Source organism: Hermetia illucens, chromosome 4, assembly GCF_905115235.1.
Source record: "Hermetia illucens chromosome 4, iHerIll2.2.curated.20191125, whole genome shotgun sequence".
Classification (NCBI taxonomy): Eukaryota; Metazoa; Arthropoda; class Insecta; order Diptera; family Stratiomyidae; genus Hermetia; species Hermetia illucens.
Window position 1 is genome coordinate 33,801,092 of NC_051852.1, and position 20,448 is coordinate 33,821,539.

The following is a 20,448-nucleotide window of genomic DNA, read 5'->3' on the forward strand; positions in this document are numbered from 1 at the left end:
GATGATTCATATTTGAGTCGATATTGAAAACTAATGCCGGAAGGTTGCAGTCTGCACTTCAGTTAAAGGGCCAAAATAATAATCAGCGTGTAAGGTAAAAGCATGTTATCTTCGTTCGTGATTTGAAAGAATAGCTTCCGATCATTTCTAGAAATACAGAAATTCTAGAAATACGGAAATAGCTTCTCAAAGTTGCTCATACAGTTTCAAAGTGGGTTAGTTGCAGAGAGGGTGACTTCTCTTGCCAGGTGAATTAGGGTCTAACCAAGGACGAAATTTGGAGGCAAAAGACTTCGGTTACCCACTGAGAACAAATATTGTTTGACCTACAATGCTCCATTCTGTCTGATAAAAGGGTAGAAATTTTCAAATAAAGGTTTAATAAACTCAATTACCAAATAGCGGTGGCAATTGGAACCGCACCTTTTCAATATTTCTGCTGGCTTATCGAGCGGCTCATTAAATGAAGGGGTGAGATCTAATAAAAGAAATTTTTTAAGAAGGATCCTTAAATACCGGCCGATTCAGAAGCCCTTGAAATACTCTCATTCTACAGCAAGCTGTATGAATGAATTGGAGTTGAATCAGGATGCCGTCCACAAAATTATGTGGTTGTCATTCACCCCTTGATGGGGCATATCGCGTCAACTACGCCTATGTGCTATTCACGGTTCACTGGAATGCGCTTCCCGAGAATCCTATACTTTTGTTCCACTGTTCGATGCATGGCATAGCCAGCAATGGAATTGTCGCCCCTCCTGAATATTTGAACTATCCATTGCACTTCCGCTTTGTGATCAATTTGTTAACGGGCAACTGGTACGTGCAACGACGAAATTCTCTGTTGAAAATTGTATCAGGCCAACGTACCTCAGTGGCATGTTGTTTACAGGTGTTTACGAAAGTTTGGAACATTTGAGTAACAGTGGGACTCACTTTCCATGTACAGCAGCAGCAAGGCCAGATCTGGCGCTGTTAATGTATCAAACAACGCGATGCCAAATTAATCAAAGCCTTCGATGCTCTGCCCGTTAGTGCAGATAGGAAGAGTGTGATGGGTCGCTGTGATGTCTTATTCGTGTCTATCTTCAGTCCGGCTCTTACCAAATTTAAAGCCATTGGGACATTGTAATGATTATGTGGATTACCCGATGGTCAAAGATCATCCCGTGTAGCTGCAGTCGACCAAGAGGGGAGAGTTATCCTAAAAGCCCCAAAACCAAGTGGCCGAGGAGAACCTCCATAGTGGTGGCACCGGGAGACGCAGAATGCTCCAAAGGCCTAATCAGAGCGATCAAACCCGAGTCTTCACGGGGACTCATCTGAAGTGGCAATAGGTCATGAAATCTTTCGAGGGTTATACTGGTACCATGGGAACCGGGGTAGCCGCTGAATTCAGATAGTTCAGGTGAACTACTGTTGTATGTACGTTTAGCTCGGTTGTTTGTGGTTGGTCCCCTAGTGGGCACTTCATGGGGGTTGTGGTTGCGTTCAAGTGAACAGAGACCTTCGGTTCTCGGCGTGGTGTTGCGTTTCAACACGGGTGGCGTACTCCTTAGTGCGGTGGAGATTTAGGTAGGTTTTGCATCCACCAGTATGAATACTGAGTCATGCACTCGGTATAGACTGGTACCGTCATAGCTTGTCACAGCGGGGCTCTGATTGTGGTCACAAAATCAATCCGTGTCCGAAGAGGACCATGGTATTTAGTCCACGAGACATGTACCCACGTAAAACCCGGTGACGTAACTGTCCTTGGAGCGATCGGTGGGCCCTCACCTAAACCTGAAAATCAAACAACATGGGACATCGCGCGTATCTATCGTAAAGCAAAATAAAAAAAAGTAAAATAGCACCTCGTCTGCACGCGTGAAGTTATAAAACTCGAGTGCCGCGACCGAGAGTGAACATCCAGGACGGATAACATCTTCAATCAATTCTCCTCCTGTCCTGCCTTCCCTGCCTTGGTATCCATGTCCATTATATTAATATGAGTTTCACGAGAGAAAGAAAAAGTATAAAAAGGGATAAGAATAAAGAATAAAGTAGAAAAATATATATATATATAAAATAAAAGTAGATAAAAATATGGAATAATCGCCCGTCCCCTTAGAGCTCTTAAGGGTTGGTTGAAAAAATTTCAATGGATCTAGTTAAGTAAAATTTACATTTTTATTTATTGAATAGACCTGCCAAGTTTTAATACAGCAAGCAGGGGACATCATCCGCATGGTGGGTAAATTGGACCCGGGGATGGACTTCGGACACTGGAGGATAAGGTTCATGAATGCCAGAAAGGACAAATCTACAAACGGGGAGTGTTTCTCCTTAGTATTCAAACTATACCAAAAGAGTCTGCAAGTGTGACAGGGACAGCTACCATATGCTGCTCCACTTTTTCCTAGATGGATTGAAATTCAATCATATATTATAGGAAATTGTATTTCGAGAGCGAAGAACAATGATGGTTTTCGACGTGCACTTCCCCACAATGGAGCTGCTGATGGAGGATAATGCATACAGTGGCAGAACTCCCTGACAAATCGACTACAGAGTCACTTCCACCTGTAAGTAACTCCTCCTACACCGACGGTAAGAAAAGCCAGAGACGTGAATGAAATTAATTTGATACCAGTTCGTGTGAAGGTTTTAAGTGGAAAACAGACGAATGCTATGGGTGATGAGAAGAGGTCTTTCATGGATGAAGACATGGGAACTACTGTTCTTCCAATTGCGACTATTCTCAGAGAAATCCCTGGACGAATCTCTGGCGGGATGGTGTGAGTGACACTCCGTCACACACCGATCATGGCGTACGCTTCTAATTGTTTTACCTTACACATTTGAGTAAGGTTATGTTGAGAAATATAAAGATTGGTCAACTTAACCTGGAACACCCGTCCTCCAAGCGAAGCTAACATAGCTGCAAGATTGATCCTGTATTTTTCTGGTGCAAAAGCTGTGGGTTCAATTTTATAGAATGTTTGGCGTTGAATCAGTAAAGTGGGCTAGGATCTCTTACGATGAAAGATTCGTAAGACTGAGAGCTTGTGTCCTGATGTCAAGATGGCTAGAGCAACCGTGCTGAGAAAATTCGATTTCTAGGGCCTCGTTATGGTCATCTTACAATACCAGATTAATGGCACGAGGAAAACCATCACAGTTGCCTTTGCTTATTTATCCATTGTGTACTACACTAACGTATAAACTAAGGGATCTAGTGGCGCATGCAGAATCAAGCGGTCTTAAACTCTTAATAGGATGCGAATGGTCAACATATTTCTTGGGACAGTAGCAAATGCATTTCCATAGGGGAGAAGCTATTTGATTTCATCACTTCAGCTACTATTATCAACGTAGGTTGCGCCCCTACGTGGAACCGAGAGACCAAGAAGAAGTCAAGAAATTAACCTAACAATCTGTAGTTCAAAGGTGTTAGAGTTGATTACAGACTGGGGGGTGCTAGACGAAATCTCATTGTCAGCTCACCGATACCTAGAATAAAATCTGACTATCGCAGAGGAACAGTATGTGATACAAAAATGGAGCCTTATGAAAGCGGATTGGACAAAGTTCAATGAACTTCTGGCAATAAAGTGGAGCTCCTTGGGAGACTAGGGACTCTTTTGGCGCTTCAAGATTAATTCGAAGCGGCCGAAGCGGTAAAGCAGCTTCTTAGTGGAATCGGGAATTCAAGAAGTCAACTAAACAACTTATTAACCGTGCTTATAAAATCAATAAAAATGAAGACTGGTTAAACTTCCGGAACTCACAGCGTGAATATAAGAGGTTCGTTAAGTGTTCCAAATGAGTCTTCTTTAGAGCGTACCATGAGAAACTGGAAGGCGAAAGGCAGATTTTCAACTTGTGCATAGTCCTTAAAAGGAGGAGTCGCCCAAGTTGAACTCACTTAGAAAGCACGATGATACTTTCAAGCTTCACGATCTACAGACTCCAGACTGGGATCAGTACAGATACTCTTGGAAGTAGGCCGTTCGGGAGAACTGGTGAGAGAAGTGGGGGGAAGTGAGGGGAAGGGTTGGCGGTTCCTGCAACCCCTTCAAGACGTAAATGTTGGAATGTGCATAAATGCGTGAGCTGCCATACTCTTCTTTAAAAACTTGAAAAACCCCTAGCATGGATGGTATCTAGCCAGCAATACTAAATGAAGGTATAGAGCACTTAGGACGATTGCTAAGAAACGTTTTTCGTTTGGGGAGACTGATTAGGTGTCGCATTCGTGGAAAAGTGCTGATGTCGCACCCACTAAATGAAAACCAATATGCTTAGCACGTGGAAAGCCTTATAAGTCTGCCCTTCGTTGTTTGGTTTCAAAGATACAGGGTGCAACTCTCAAGGGAGAGTACGCTATGGCGGTGTTAGTAGACATTGAACTGTGCCTTTCCAAAAACTTTGTGTGTTGATACATTAATTAAGTGGATCTATGCTATTCTTACGCGGAGATTGGCGTGTGCTGAAGTGGGTGTCCATTGCTACCTAAGAGTAGAAGCAGCAAAAAGGCTGTTCTCAAGAAGGTGTGCTATCGCGACTGCTGTGGAATATATTGATCCGCTCACTACCATGCAAACTGCAAAATTTGCTAATACACGCTCAAGCTTATGCTGACAACGTGGCTGTACTTGCTGTTAATCGGGGTCTCGGAATGCTGTGTAGAAATATACAATATGACGTTGATTTGATTGATAGTTGGTGCCTTAGGCATGAACTTTCAGAATAAGATTGGATGGAGTTTGCCTCCCAGAGATGAGGGAGGCAACTTCCACTCTCCCAAGAAGTGAAATATCCAGGAGTTACTCTAGATCAAAATTTCTTTGTGACAAACAAGTAGAAGTAAATTTGAAACTAGCTCGTCCAGCCTATGCCTATGCAGACGCACCTTTACCTCGTCATGGAGACTCAAAACCCATGTGGTGATGTGGATATACGTTGCTATAATTAAACCGGTGCTCGCTTATGCATTCTTAGTGCGATGAGTTAAGGTGGGACAAGAAATTTTTTGCTGTAAACTAGCCGCACTGCAACTGTATCTGGTTATTCCCGGCACATGACAGGTGGCAGAGGCTAAATGCAGCTTGACACACCAAATTTTTCCTTCTCCCCACCAGAAACACACATATAAGTTTCAGAATGATCGGTTAAGTAGATTCCGAGTTCTAAACATGTCATTTGTAGAAAAACGCATTTAAAGTTTCACCTTCAGGTCGTTCACGGTACAGATTCTTCTTCTCAACGATCGTACCTCAGTCCTATTCCGATCGGCTTAAAATTTTAAGGAAGTATCCTCAGATGATTATACTTAAAATATGCATTAGAAAGAAATCAATTTCACATTGAACTCAAAATGTCGGATAGCTCGGTTTTTTCTATTGTTTGTATGGAGCCGTCCTGCACAGAACCGGTCTCACAATAAAAGCAAAATCCTCAACATAAATTGCGTTTGCATGCGTGTCACTTTAATCAGAAACAAACGTTGGGAATCATCATCATCATCAACGGCGCAACAACCGGTATCCGGTCTAGGCCTGCCTTAATAAGGAACTCCAGACATCCCGGTTTTGCGCCGAGGTCCACCAATTCGATATCCCTAAAAGCTGTCTGGCGTCCTGGCCCACGCCATCGCTCCATCTTAGGCAGGGTTTGCCTCGTCTTCTTTTTCTACCATAGATTTTGCCCTTATAGACTTTCTGGGTGGGATCATCCTCATCCATACGGATTAAGTGACCCACCCACCGTAACCTATTGAGCCGGATTTTATCCACAACCGGACGGTCATGGTATCGCTCATTTCTTGTTATGTAAACTACAGAATCGTCCATTCCATGTAGGGGGCCAAAAATTCTTCGGAGAATTTTTCTCTCCAACGCGGCCAAGAGTTCGCAATTCTTCTTACTAAGAACCCAAGTCTCCGAAGAATACATGAGGACTGGCAAGATCATTGTCTTGTACAGTCAGAGCTTTGCTCTTTGGTTAGACATTTCGAGCGGAACAGTTTTTGTAAGCTGAAATAGGCTCTGTTGGCTAACAACAACCGTGCGCGGATTTCCTCATCGTAACTGTTATCGGTTGTGATTTTCGACCCTAGATAGGAGAAATTATCAACGGTCTCAAAGTTGTATGTTGTTGTTGGTTGGTTGGTTTTCGGTGCTGACATTGCCACCATATACTTTGTCTTGCCTTCATTGATATACAGCCCAAGATCTCGCGCCGCCTGCTTGATCTGAAGGAAGGCAGTTTGTACGTCTCGGGTGGTTCTTCGCATGATGTCGATATCGTTAGCATAGGCCAGTAGTTGGGTGGACTTGAAGAGGATCGTACTTCTTGCATTTACCTCAGCATCACGGATCACTTTCTCGAGGGCCAGGTTAAAGAGGACGCATGATAGGGCATCTCCTTGTCGTAGACCGTTGTTGATGTCGAATGGTCTTGAGAGTGATTCTGCTGCTTTTATCTGGCCTCGCACATTGGTCAGGGTCAGCCTAGTCAGTCTTATTAATTTCGTCGGGATACCGAATTCTCTCTTGGCCGTGTACAGTTTTACGTTGGGAATGCATTGAACAATATGCAGCATATGCAGGTCTACGTGAAAACAACACGAATATTAATGGTCGTTTTCAAAATACTAGAAAATTGCTACATTAAAATTGGCAATATTTAAAGCAATTTTCCGGTTTTGGGGGAAATTAAAAGGTGATAGGATTTTATTAACAAAATTATAAAAAGGAAAATAAAAAAAATTATGATTTGAAAATTGATGATAATGATGTAAAGTAGGCAATTGAAAGAAGGGTAGATGGGGGATGAAAGTTAAGTAGGAGAAAAAGTAAATATGCCGAACAAATCCCCCGTCAAAACGAAGGGAACAACGCGGATGCTGCGATGTCGCGGACACTACAAGATATCTATATATCCGGCATTCGTATTGGCTATGGTAAAAAGCATGATACCACCAAATGAAAATGATACTGTAAAGTTCGTTGTAAGTGCTATTAAAATGATCGAAGTTTCATTATTTGCAGATTGCGTTTTTGGGTTAATTTAGACCACCATGAAACATGCCCCACCAGTGTCGCGTTGAAATGCCGGGTTTTGTATTAATAATAATTTTCGAAAAACGCTATCATCGTGCGAACCCGCATTGATTTACGTCAATTGCTTTATTACACTTGACAGCTCGAATTTTCCCGGTATACCTTGGGTGTAGCTTTGACTGTCCTTGATACTTTTAACATTTTCTTTTGAATATTTGCAACTTTGACTATGGACGATGCTATATTATGAATTCCTTTTTTATCCTTCATCATTTAGTGACGCAAAATCAAGTGGGTACCATTTTCTAAAAACAGTTCTCTGGATCTCCACTGGTTAACATTGGATGGAATTGTGTTGGTGGAGAATAATTAAATGAAATTTTCTTCTAGTAAATAAAGTAAAATTTCATGCCAGAAAGACCCAATTTCCTGAATATCAACATTTGTTGTACATTAATTCCGACTTTGTTTCACTTCTTGGTAAAAAACGAGATGAGATATGTGAATTTTAAATCAGAACACAACAGCATTGTCGCCCCTTTTATTGGTATGGCTTCACGAATAATTACCAACTCATGTAGATTCTCCTCCTTCCTCCAGATACAGAAAACTGTCCCAGTACTATGTTGCTACAATAATTTACCAATTAAAATAAATCCAGAGATCCAAATGTCTCACCTTCTTCCAAGTACTGCTCTTACTTCAGATATGGAAATGAGATTCCATACAAAAGTCTAACCAAACCAATCCATCATTATTTCAGTCAGCAAACCGTTGCTACCTCAAAAATGTTACCATTGTGCAATATCCGCCTCATTCTTCTAAACCACTGGAAAATATTTAGCTCCATAGAAAACTCAACTTAAATTTATTAATTACACTTTTTGTTACAGTTAACTGACTAAAGCGGAACTATCTGATCTATCATTTCAATAAATTTTCACTTTAGTCAAACAATTTATCAAAATCCATACCTAACGCCTCACCGTACAAAGTAGCGCGGAATTCCCTCGATTGAACTAGATGAATTGATTTAATCAAACATTTAATGAGCTCTTTGAGTAGTTACATAAAATGAAGGATTGCATATGTGAAGATTAAGTGGAGTTTACCGAAAAAGAAACAACAAAACTTCAAGTACTGTAAGTAAGTGTTTACTTTTGGGGCGTACTCACTTTGGAGTAGATACAGTGAATATGGAGTAGCATATGAAATACTGGTATCAAGTTTTAGTGCAATCGAGTATCGGTTGAAAGAGATCACTTGTGGCCTAGAGTGGTCCAAGCAGACAGACTAGTCTGTCAGTTTTCATGGTAGATGCATAGAGCTGAGTGTAAATATGCAAATTTTGAAGGAAAAACTAGAGTACTGAAAGTATCAAGTCTATCAAGTAAATTTGCTGCAATTTAGGTTAAGGCAGTTTTGGCTATTACATGACTTATGCATTAACACACATTACACATGAATTTGTTCTGTACAATTTTTTGTTATTTCCGCTTTTAATCAGAAATAATAAAAATTACCAAAGGAATTTTAGAGGAATGCAGTTATTGCATGTGAAATGATTGCGCTGTACAAGTAACCTACAATTGGCTTGGGATGTGGTTGATGCATTTCAGCTGTATTTATTTATTAGAACCGCCAAAAAAAAGCACGAATCTCAGCTTGACTGGGGAAAATTCGCCAAACTATTGTGGCAATTAGAGAAATATATAGAAGAGAAATATACGAGTTTTCTCCCAAGCTAGCATTAGTAGCGTTAGTAACTATATTTGAACGGCCCAATGGCAATTATTCTCGTTAATTATGACGCCAGCATCTTATTTGCATGACTTAAGGTGCGGTAAATTCGCGGGAAATTAATAAGTTTAAGCTGTTAAAACTGTGACACTTATAGCCGGATTTCCATGAAACTTGGCATGCGTATGCGCGATAGTGTCATCTATCCTGGTGCATAGTACTCCTAGGATGAACTTAAGGGGGTTTTTAAGTCAATTTCTAAAACTTGGTAATATACTATTATTTATTTGAGCCGATATCAAAATGGGACAAATTTTGAGGCATATGAGCGTACCACCCTGATTTTTTCGGATTTTTGGGTTGAGTGGTTTCCAAAAATGGGCCCTGTCCTCTTTAAATGTGCAAACTTTAACTCCTTACTGGCGAACTTTACGATTCACGCCAAAACTAGTACCAGTTTCGGAATGTACTAATCGAGACCTTTCATTTAATACTCAACACGTTTATATTCGGAGAAAAAAATTGTTAAATCCCCCCTTTGCATATATGGCCTCCTTTGAACTCCGCCTAAATGTATGTCACTCACTGTATACGTAGGATTTCATTGTTTGCCTATGTCCACCAAATTTTCGTTTGTACCGGTTTAGCCGTTTTGGAGAAAAGTGCATGTGGCAGACAGACTGTGAATCGATTTCTAATGTTTTGTTTTATACAAAAACTTAATGCAAAGGTGCAGGCAAAGACAAAAAAAAAGCAAAAAATACGATAATGTGGACGAACATCTCCTTGTATCTATAAATTTGATTGATGCAACCCTGTATTAATTGTGATCTCATTTCGGATGTGAACAGCGCGCTACGCCACTAGTTCGACGACCCTTCCCATTGTCTTTTATAGTCGGCCAACACTCAGAATTATAAAGAGTGACAGGGCAGGCCACACTTAGATAAATTTTGGATTTGAAACGTTCCCTAATGCGTCGATTAAAAAGAACCCCATATAGGGAATGCTACTTCATCCAGGTTGCACAGATGCGTGAAGCAATTTCATAACGCAGTCCGCTGTTCACAGGCTTACAGTCGCTCAGGAAATCGCACTTTGTGTGGCGAAGGCTTTAACGTTGTGCAAGTTATAAGGTCACAGCAGCCAGGTAAACACAGACATCCATGACGATTGGGATTCGAACCCAGAGCAGGTTGTCACTCCGGTCCGAGATCGGGTTCCCTTCCATATCGTCGGCAATTGTCTAAGCAGGTATGTATCGATCATTGAAAACTGTCTTGCTACGTCCGACAAAGTCCTCTTTAAAAAAATTGTCTGTTCTGATAATGACTACAGATGGACCCTGGTACGGTTGTTGAATTGGTATTTTTTGACCGTCGTTTCACATGAAGGCATGACTTGGCTTAGGCTGAATGTGCTGCTAACAGGTGTGGCGGTTACTGTCGGGGGAGCACTATTTGCCAGACTCAGGCTGACGGCATTGTTTGTGGATTTACTTTGGAACGTGTGCACGTGGTGGATGTGGAGTTTACAGTTGTTCTCGTTGTTGGCTCTGCGTAGTTCGCTCTTGAATAAACGCATATATCTGCCCTTCGTCTATGAAAGACCTTGTTTGCGTATGCCCTCGAAGAACCAGATAAACAGGCGGCGGGGTGATAAAATACGGTCGTTGGCCGAAGTCCAGTTACATGCTTTCGAGCATTCGATAACTTCCGAATTGCACTGTGTTCGGGAAGCAGATGGAATACGCTGATATTTCCGAATTAATATACTGAGTGAATCTGCTGCTTACCTGCGCATATGTCCTTATGCTGCTCTGCCAACCTTGTTTTTGCTGCTGAAGATGAGAATGTTTGCATGTTTAATGTTGGGTTTTCACTGCTTCATTTCGAAGCAAGTTCGGCACCAGCTAAGCCGATTGTTGTAGCTAACCATCTAATGTTGCCATAATTGGCTGAAGAGCAGTTGACAGGCGTTTCATCTATAAACTCCGCACCAATACTTCTGGAACTGCGACGGAGAAACTGGTAAAGTTTGTCATGACCGGTGGAAGTTCTCCCCAAGAGTTGCTTCGTTTTCTCCTCCTCAATGTTACACAATCGCTTCGTTAGTTATTCGCGTAAGCGGTTATAGGATCTTTCTGTATTCGATGATGCCGGGGACTACAGTGCTATACCGCGGTGTCAGCACTATTAAAATTTCATTATTGCCTCGGTTATGTTACATCTCAAAAAGCTTCCCTCGATTATTTGAACCAAACGAACGATTATTTGAACCAAATGAACGATTTATACATTGCCACTTCCGCCCTCTGATCATCACAGCTATCTGGACCATTTGCCGGTGAAGTTCATCATCTGTTACTATCTGTCAGTCTGTTGAATTTCTCCACGTTCTCCAGTAAAACCAGCATGAAGAAGGTCACAGATAGCTAGACTTCGAGAGAGATGGGATGAGATTTCCCCTGCATGCAGCGACTTTATTTCGCTTGGGTACTTGGATGGCAAAAAAAATCTCACTTCGCTTTCGCTGTCTGGATCTGCTTCTTCCGCTCCTTCAGCATTATGGATGAGAAACCTATCGTTAATGTCAGTCATGGGACAATCAAAAAGTTGAGTCTTTGTTGTGATGCGGTATACCGTAGTGAAATTGTTGCTATTCGTGGCAGCTTCTGATTCCCTGAACAACGCTAAAATTGAATTTCTTCCGAAATGGCTTGCGTTACGATACTCTTCTCGCTTTTTCCTTGATGTTAGGCTAAACCTTTCGCGCATTCCTACGCTTGTAGTCATGAACAGAGCCCTTAGCCCCTTAGGCTTATCGATCCACCTAGGACAACTGCAACTCCAACAACTTCATAAGCATCAGAGATAAAAGTGCTTTTCGTGGCGGTTCGGTGTTCAACAATGTTCTCGCAGCAAGAAAACTTTCTCACTCTTGGACGACAGACATATTGCAGAGACAGTCCGTATTAAATTTAGGGTCGAGCTCTGTTCACCTGCGAATAGATAGCGACGGGTAAGTGAAGGAAACGACATCGGATGATGTCCCTTTCAGTATGTTCATTGCTGATCAGTGAAACTCCAATTGACCTTATAATAGGCCCTGTGCTAGAATAGTGGGCCGCCGACAACGAGGCGGTAGAATTTGCAGAAATATATAAACCATTCACCGTTGTTGTCACCATCGCATGCTCGCAGCTATTTGCAGAGCCTTCCTTGGTATTCAAATTTTTTATCACCACCAGGATGCCACGTTTAGAAAGTCCATCCTGAATTGCATGTAGTTGCTGATAGAAGTAGTTCCTCCTAAATACGGAAAATCTTCGTTGCTGCGTGGCATTTATGTGAAGCTCCCTATTCTGAATCGGAATCCTGCAGTAAAGATCCTGTTAGAAATAAGCCATGAGATCGTCCATGCAGTAGTCAGCAACAATTCTCTGGATTCGCATCAGATACCAGTAGACTTCCCAGAGTACAAAAGCACTGTGCGGCAAGAGAGAGAAGTAGAAGCTCACTCTTCAGAGTCTCACCATCTCATTTCAGTTGGGTCCAGAATTTCCAGGCTATGTTATTATAACTTTCGGTTGAGTTACAGGAACTGAGTGTTTGGAGTTGGTCTTTCGGTAGCAATAAAATCAAATTTATAGGTTACTATTCCAAGAATTTCTGTGTCTTTTAGTTGCTTTTACGGCAAGCGGAGAATACTTTGAGTTTATCCTTAAACCCCATCTAAATGCTAAATCAAAATTGTCGCTTTGGCGTAAGCCCTAATTAAACCTTGGCCTTCCGGATGCATCGCCTACAATTATCTCGATCCAAAGCCCACGTCCGCCAATTGGAACATCTTAGAATTGATATGCAATCTGCCTCCACTGAGTCCTCCTAACGTTTTCTTAGCTTACCTTTTGGTTGACTATCATCGGGTATTCGTTTAATGTGGCCAAGCCATTGCACTTTTCGGATTTTGACTATTGTCGATGCTGGTGGGTCGTCAAATAATTCATACAATTTATAATTATATCTCTTTCGCTAGGCATCTCATTCCTTCACTGCTTCGAAAATCTTTCGTAGAATTTTTCTCTCTGCTTATCCGACATTTGCGTCAAGGTCCACATCTCGCATCCATGTAGCAGCACGGAACGAATTAATATCTTACGGATGCGTACTTTATTGCGCCCGTGTGCTTTTATCGATCTTATTATGCCGAAGACCGCAGTAACCCGTCTTTGGATTTCGTGTTTTTCGTTTCGGTCCTTCGAGTGCAGAGCTCTTAGATAAACGAATTGGTCCACCTATTTGAAATTATATTCGCCCATTGTGATGTTCTGCATACTAGCAACTGCCTTACGAATTTGGGTCATGTATTTCGTTTTGGATTCATTGACGCTGAGCCCCACTTCACTCATTGCTGGTTCGAACTGTTCGAACACTTCCTTCGCACGACGTGTCGATCGGGCAAGAATATCCACGTTGCGTGGATTTTACTTCTTTACTAATGTATAATACTTCTGGTGTCAACTGAGGTCACCTTCCTGACGACTTATTCGAGCGCCAAGTCAAAAAGGGTGAGGCGAGAACATGTTTAAATCCTGACACTATAGGCAAGCTTTTTTGCCAATTCATTTTGGATTTTAACCTGCTCCTCGTTGTTAATCATTGTGGCACTCACTACTTCGTATCAGATCGGGGGTGGGCTATTCGGAATGACAAAGGAGTGGAAATGTGTCGTCGATGGGTTCAAGAGGTCTTGAAAATACTGAGTCGTGTCGCTAATGATATTGCCGTTCTCATCACTATAGAGGGTGCTTCGCGATTTGAAACCTATCCTGATCTGTTTCACTGTGCTAAATGCTGCTCGTTCGTGTACGCCGTGATATTTGTCTTCGCTGGTTCGGGTTCATCTTTTGATTAGTAGTCGTTTTTCTTGTTAATCGCTTCCAGGTAGGCATCATTGAATTATTTATTACCAGTCCTCCGTCCTACATGCCCAAGGGAGTTTTAACTGCATCCTGGATATTATTCCTAATTTTCCGCCGGCTTTCATTATTAATTTTCTCAGGACCAACATGAATGCCTTAATTGTAGATATGTAAGTAACTTTGACTGTGTCGTTTTTCAACTTTTGCACATTGATTTTAGGAGTTCAGCTGCTGTAGCTGTGGCTATTTGACAGCGGTATTTCCCACTAACCAGGAAATGGTCCGATTCACAGTTAGTATGACGTAGCGTCCTCATGTCCAACATGTTTGAGGCACCTCTTTTTTCAATAAGAACGTGGTCGATTTGATTGAATGTCTACTGTTCTGCTGGTCCCCACGTAATTTTATGTATGTTTTTATGGGGAAGCAAGTGGAGCTTACGACTAAACTTTTGCTGCTGGCGAGGTCAATGGGTTTTTGGCCATTATTGTTTGTTTCATTATGGAGACTATGCTCTCCTGTTGCCTCTATGGAACAGTTCATTGCCAATTTTAGCTTTGAAGTCTCCCAATAATACTTTGATATCATTGAGGGGCAGCCCGCCAAGGATTCTGTCTAGTCGGGAGTGGAATTCGTCTTTAATGACATCTTTTTTGTACTTTGGCGTATGGCAGTTGATATAGGGGAAGAGGAACTTCTTCTTAAAGCGGATTAAGTAGATTCGTTCATTAATCGCTTTGGAATCAGCTACCATCTGCCTATTTGTATTGTTTATGACAAAGGCGGTACCGAATTATCTGCTTGGTCCCTCTTTGCCGCTGTTATATTGTGTAAGGTCCGCAATCATTTACTTCGCTCCAGAACCATTTCGATCCCTGGAGTGCAAGGGTGCTAATGTTTTTACGGGATACTTCCTGGAGAAGCTCCCGCAGTGCACCCGTCAGAAAAAGGGATCGCAAATTCCGAAACCTAAAAGAGTAGTCCATTTTCCGTTGTCGTAGTCGTTGCCGTTTGATCCGTCTAATCCGAGGCTGTATCCTGGGTTTCTGGACCCGTTGATATGTTCGAAGAAAGCGTTGTCAGCGCTTCTCTCAATTCCCTACCAGTGAGTTGGATAATTTTTTCCATTTTAAGACTCGAAAAGCGCTTTCATCCTCCTTCGTGTGCTGTTTTGACGGCAAAAGACCAAGTGGTTATCGTGTAGAGGTGAAGGCAGGATTTAATTGCAGAGCTCTCGATGTTAAAATACAGAAGACGTTTCACAGGATTTGCGCCAGCCGAGACGAGCCAAATCACGGGGTCGCCCTGTGATCCTTACTATCATTTGACCTTATTGTATATGTGCTGTTCTCACTAAATGCATGTATTCACATTGCGGGCTACATATGAATTTGAGAACCGTTGTGGACACATACATTCTAAAATAAAAGCTACGCACACTTTAGGTATGACCGAGATTCCGGTTGGGTTTTAGATTTAGTTTTAATTTCGGTGTTTTCCATGGAATTTGGTGTCTCGCTAATTTATATCCAACTAGTTGCTGAGTTCTATCTATTATAGCTTGTCGTTTCGTGTGGATACATTGCTTACCTAAGTCCCAGTTCGCAGAATCGCCATATGTTCCAGCCAGTCAATCTTTCAACAGATTGTAATTGCTATTTTTAGGTAATAAGTCTCAAAATAAACTGGTTGAATATCTGCATTTATATATTCTAGAACTTATTCAGAATTATTCACTCAACCCCGTACGAACCACCCGCACAAACGTCCCACTCATTCCGCTGTACTTACAAAACGTTGAAGTCCTACTGAAGCAAATCTAAAGAAATATTGCCTAATCAATCGAACACTATTTCGCTTTCATTTAAACAAACTCAACTTGAACTCCAAACAACTTTATGCTTCCTCATAACAGGTAAACATTGATTTTGGCAAAATGCCGTGAATTTTATTCCGGCAAACACATTAATCACTGTCCACACTACAAGCTTTTGCAGACTCACCGACTTGCAACGATTTCCGCGTTGGTTTTCGCGTTATATTTAGTATTTGGTTGCATATTACCGTCCCGTCATCATTACAAGACATTTCACTCTTCATTGCAAATATGTTTCCATTTCTGTGCCTTACTTTTGTATTTGTATCTTTTGTGCATCTTTCCATGGACCTTTTGGCAAAATACATAATGGAAAGATACATTTCAGAAAAATATTTTTAGCCGTATTGGATGAATTTCTTTGAACTTTTTTGAGCCAAATGAACGGAAACACGATCTCTTCCATTTCTCATCTTTTAAATGCAACCGAACTTCCGCTCTGATGAAAAATTTATTATTCGTCTTAGCAATAATACAAGACTATGGTCGCAGGAGTTTTTTCTGCATTTTGTCAACGAAACCAGTGGCAGACGTCGCTACCTCCATGCCTGACCTCAAAAAACGACGTTTACATAGTTCTTGGCAATCGTCGGTTTTATGTTAATTTTAAACACGAGCCAGAAGATACAATTTTTCATTTTAGTTTGGTTTAAATTAACGAGAAGCGACAAATGATAAGTAGTGGCATTTATATTCGACTAATGTTGACATAATGGACGTAAAATGTCGTGAATTTAAGAAATTGGGGTATAAAATTTGTCTCCTAGAGTTTTCCAACGATGAAATCTGTCAGGAATGTGAGGAAGTTTGTGTCAACTGAAGAGCCATTGTATATAAACATTTTGAGATGAACTGAAATTGTTTTGATGCCTCTAGTTTCAAAATATCATGCATAAAAGATTTTATAAACTTGGACGCTGTAGTCTGTTGCAACCATGTATTTAGGAGACGAGAAGATAGATGTGACAACTACAACGTACAGCATAGTCGACATATCAAAATAACTCGAAATTACTTTTAAACGAAGGAACATTTAGTTCTTCGTTACTGTGTCAGAGTTCATCAATTTTTGTGCAACTAATCGACAGTTCTATATTCAAAAGCTTCCTTTCGATCCCTCCATTTCATTTTAATTCATATCCTGAGTCCTTTGAAAGGCATAAATACGAGTATCTCACAAAAGCCACATTGCTGAATCCGAAATAAATCTCACTCTTTGTGTTGAAAGGACAACGTACTGTATCCCCATATTTTCATATCTCATAGTTCATAGGAAGATGTGATTCACTGGGACAGGACGAAGCAAAATTTTTTTCTCTTTTTAAACTTTGAACGCGTCTCTGGATGCTGGTTTACTAGGAAAGGATTTTGATTTATCAGGTCCCCGAATGAGTTTCACATTGGAAAATAGTGTGATCTGTGAACAGACCGATGTACATATGTATACATATCGGTGCACAAGGAAATTGCAGCGACTAGGGAGGATGTCTACTTGTAGACCTCGTAACCCTTTACAGAGTATCTTTTATAGATTAAATTTATGGGTTATGCAACAAGGTTTTTGTGTATGTGAGTCTGTTTTGAAAGTAATTTAAAACAAGTGGTTGGTTGAACTTCTGAACCCAAATAGCACTTCTGTGAGGTTAGATTTGGGTAACGTTTTCCGGGAACTATAAATCAATTATGCCTTCTTGGACTCTTTAAAGTTTAGGGTAAAATAGAGCTTTCTGGAGTTTAGTTTACTGTCTGTCCGCTTGCCTGCTTCTTCATCTTCTTTTTTATGGGAAATGGAAAACTTGAGAACTTATTGTTGACTTCCGCCATACAGTTAAAATTAGTGACATCTTGCCCCGTTCTAGAAAAAACAATTGTGTCTCTTAATGGTTATAGTATATGTTATATCTATTAACGAATTTTTTTCTTCTTATAATTTACCCTGCAATGACCAGTAAGTATGTTTACTATGATTCTATGACCCTTCTGGGTGAGGCTTAAATAACCTTCTGTATTCTTCTCCCTGAACTGTTCTCCCCATGAACCCCTTTCCGATTCCATAAAAGGGTTCTGATCCAATTAGCGGTGTTCCTGCTGCTCTTTTGGCCAGCGTATCTGCTGCCTCATCGCCTTCTTACCCAATGTGACCCGGAATCAAGAGTATCACACAATAAAGCCGAGCAGATTTAATTTACTACGGCATTCCCAAACTAATTTCGAGTTCAATTGGTTAGCCTCTTCATTTCGTGTGAAGGTCGTTTTTTTCGCTTTTTTTAGAAATTTTTTCTGACGAAATAGTTAAAGGTAGAAATACCAATTTTTCACCATATATTTGTTAACTGCGCATGCTCAATGCGTAGTAATTTTTCCAGGGCGATAACATCCGTAGCCTACACAATGACGAAATTTATGAGCGATACCATAACCGTCCGGTTGTGGATAAAATCCGGCTCAATAGGTTACAGTGGGCGGGTCACTTAATCCGTATGGATGAGGATGATCCCACCCGGAAAGTCTATAAGGGCAATATCTATGGTAGAAAAAGAAGACGAGGCAGACCCTGCCTAAGATGGAGCGATGGTGTGGGCCAGGACGGTGGACCTCGGCGCAAAACCGGGATGTCTGGAGTTCCTTATTAAGGCAGGCCTAGACCGGATACCGGTTGTTGCGCCGTTGATGATGATGATGATGATGATGATGATAACATCATTCGTTATTGAGATACAGAGCAAGATATACACCTATCTGCAAAAAAAGGTGTTTTTCTGCTGCCACGCTAGAGAGCGTTGTGATCATCTTCAAGAAAAAATGTAAACAGCATTGTAAAGTGTAGACTTAACCACCGTCCGCAAACTAGGATTATCAGAAAATATTAAAAGCTAAATTATTGGTGCCTTGTTAAATTTTTTTTTGAATTTTGGTGTTTTTCAAGGCTTCTTTAATGAAAAAAAAACTACCACATGAACCGCAATTATCCTAGTTTAACCAGATTTTGGGCTATGGTGGCAGCAGATTTTCAAGATACAGTTTCGAGAAAAACGCGCTTAAAAATTAGAATGCGATTTTCAACCATGAACTCTTAACTGACCGTTAATCTGCTATACCTAGTCCATAAACCTTAGGTTTCCTGAAGAAACTCATGTCAAGCCTTGGTTTCAATTCTTATGATTTTAACGAAATCATTCGAACGTCATCTAGACCGATAAATATGCGCTTTATTACGGCGATCGACATAAACCTGGCATGTGACATTTTACCTGTTTAACACTGTAATTTCCGAACGACTCCGAATATGAAAAAATCACTTTGCCCATATATTCTACACTAAAAATTCTATTCCGCGGATCCGACAGATGGGATGACCCCCTTAAAAAAAGATATATATTTAACTTAATTAAGATAAACATTTGACAACATTTGAAGAACCCCGTAGAAAAAATAATCTTTCTTCGATTTAGACTACCTTCTGCCTCGCTGATACCCGAGGAAGGTCCGAACGTTGTTTTCCTTGTCTTCCTTGTCTGCTTCTATATATAAAGATCGAGACATGTCAATCCGAGGAGGACTTCAAGGGGCACCATTAGCCCAGTCCTCATTGTCACAGTAATACACAACCCAGTCTATGAAGTTAGTGTTACTCTGCTATTGCGCCTAGATTACTGCACTATATCCACATTGTATTTTCGGGGTATATGCCCTATCATGCGTCCTCTTTAACCTGGCCCTCGAAAAAGTGATCCGTGATGCTGAGGTAAATGCAAGAGGTACGATACTCTTGAAGTCCACCCAACTACTGGCCTATGCTGACGATATCGACATCATGGGAAGAACCACCCGAGACGTACAAACTGGGGCGCGAGATCTTGGGCTGCATATCAATGAAGGCAAGACAAAATATATGGTGGCAACGTCAGCACCAAAGACGAATCAACCAACAACATCAAACCGCACTGGTCAAACAGGAAGAATAAGGATAGGAGAATACAACTTTGAGACCGTTGACAATTTCTCCTATCTAGGGTCGAAAATCACAACCGATAACAGCTACGATGATTAAATCCGCGCACGGTTGTTGTCAGCCAACAGAGCCTATTTCAGCTTACAAAAACTATTCCGCTCGTAACGTCTCACCATAGGGTCAAAGCTCTTACTGTACAAGGCAATGATCTTGCGAATCCTCATGTGTTCCTCGGAGACTTGGGTTCTTAGCAAGAAGAATTGCGAACTCTTGGCCGCGTTCGAGAGAAGAATCTTCCGAAGAATTGTTGGCCCCCTACATGAGGATGGACGATTCCGTAGCCTACACAATGACGAAATCTATGAGCGATATCATGACCGTCCGGTTGCGGATAAAATCCGGCTCAATAGGTTACGATGGGCGGGTCACTTAATCCGTATGGATGAGGATGATCCCACCCGAAAAGTCTATAAGGGCAATATCTATGGTAGAAAGAGAAAATGAGGAAGACCCTGTCTAAGATGGAGCGACGGCGTAGGTCTGGCCGCCAGACAGCTTTTAGGGTTATCGAATTGGTGGACCTCGGCGCAAAACCGGGATGTCTGGAGTTCCTTATTAAGGCAGGCCTAGACCGGATGTTGCGCCGTTGATGAACGTTAGAACGTTATTTCCGATGAAGTTAGAACGTTAGAACGTTATTTCCGATGAAGTTGTCTCATTCATTGTTTTCTGTACAGAGGACGTCAGGCAAATTGGTTTGAAAGATTTTGGGCGTAAAGCATCGTTTTGGCTTGTTTTCGGAACAAAGGCTACTTTTGCTCATGACTTTTGATAAATTCTTTATATACCAAAGCGGGGTTGCTATTTTGCACTTTCAGAAGACACCCCAAAATAATTTCTAGCCCCA

At 41.3% G+C, this 20,448-nt stretch overlaps 1 protein-coding gene across 1 annotated transcript in view; it reads right to left on the reverse strand.

Moving 5' to 3' along the window:
* LOC119653439 overlaps window positions 1-15,469 on the reverse strand; it is a 46,824-nt gene extending 31,355 nt beyond the window's left edge. The window contains exon 1 of the mRNA XM_038058019.1: window positions 15,304-15,469. The gene's annotated coding sequence lies outside the window, so the exon portion shown is untranslated. The remainder of the gene's footprint in view (window positions 1-15,303) is intronic.
* Window positions 15,470-20,448: the final 4,979 nt, after the last annotated feature.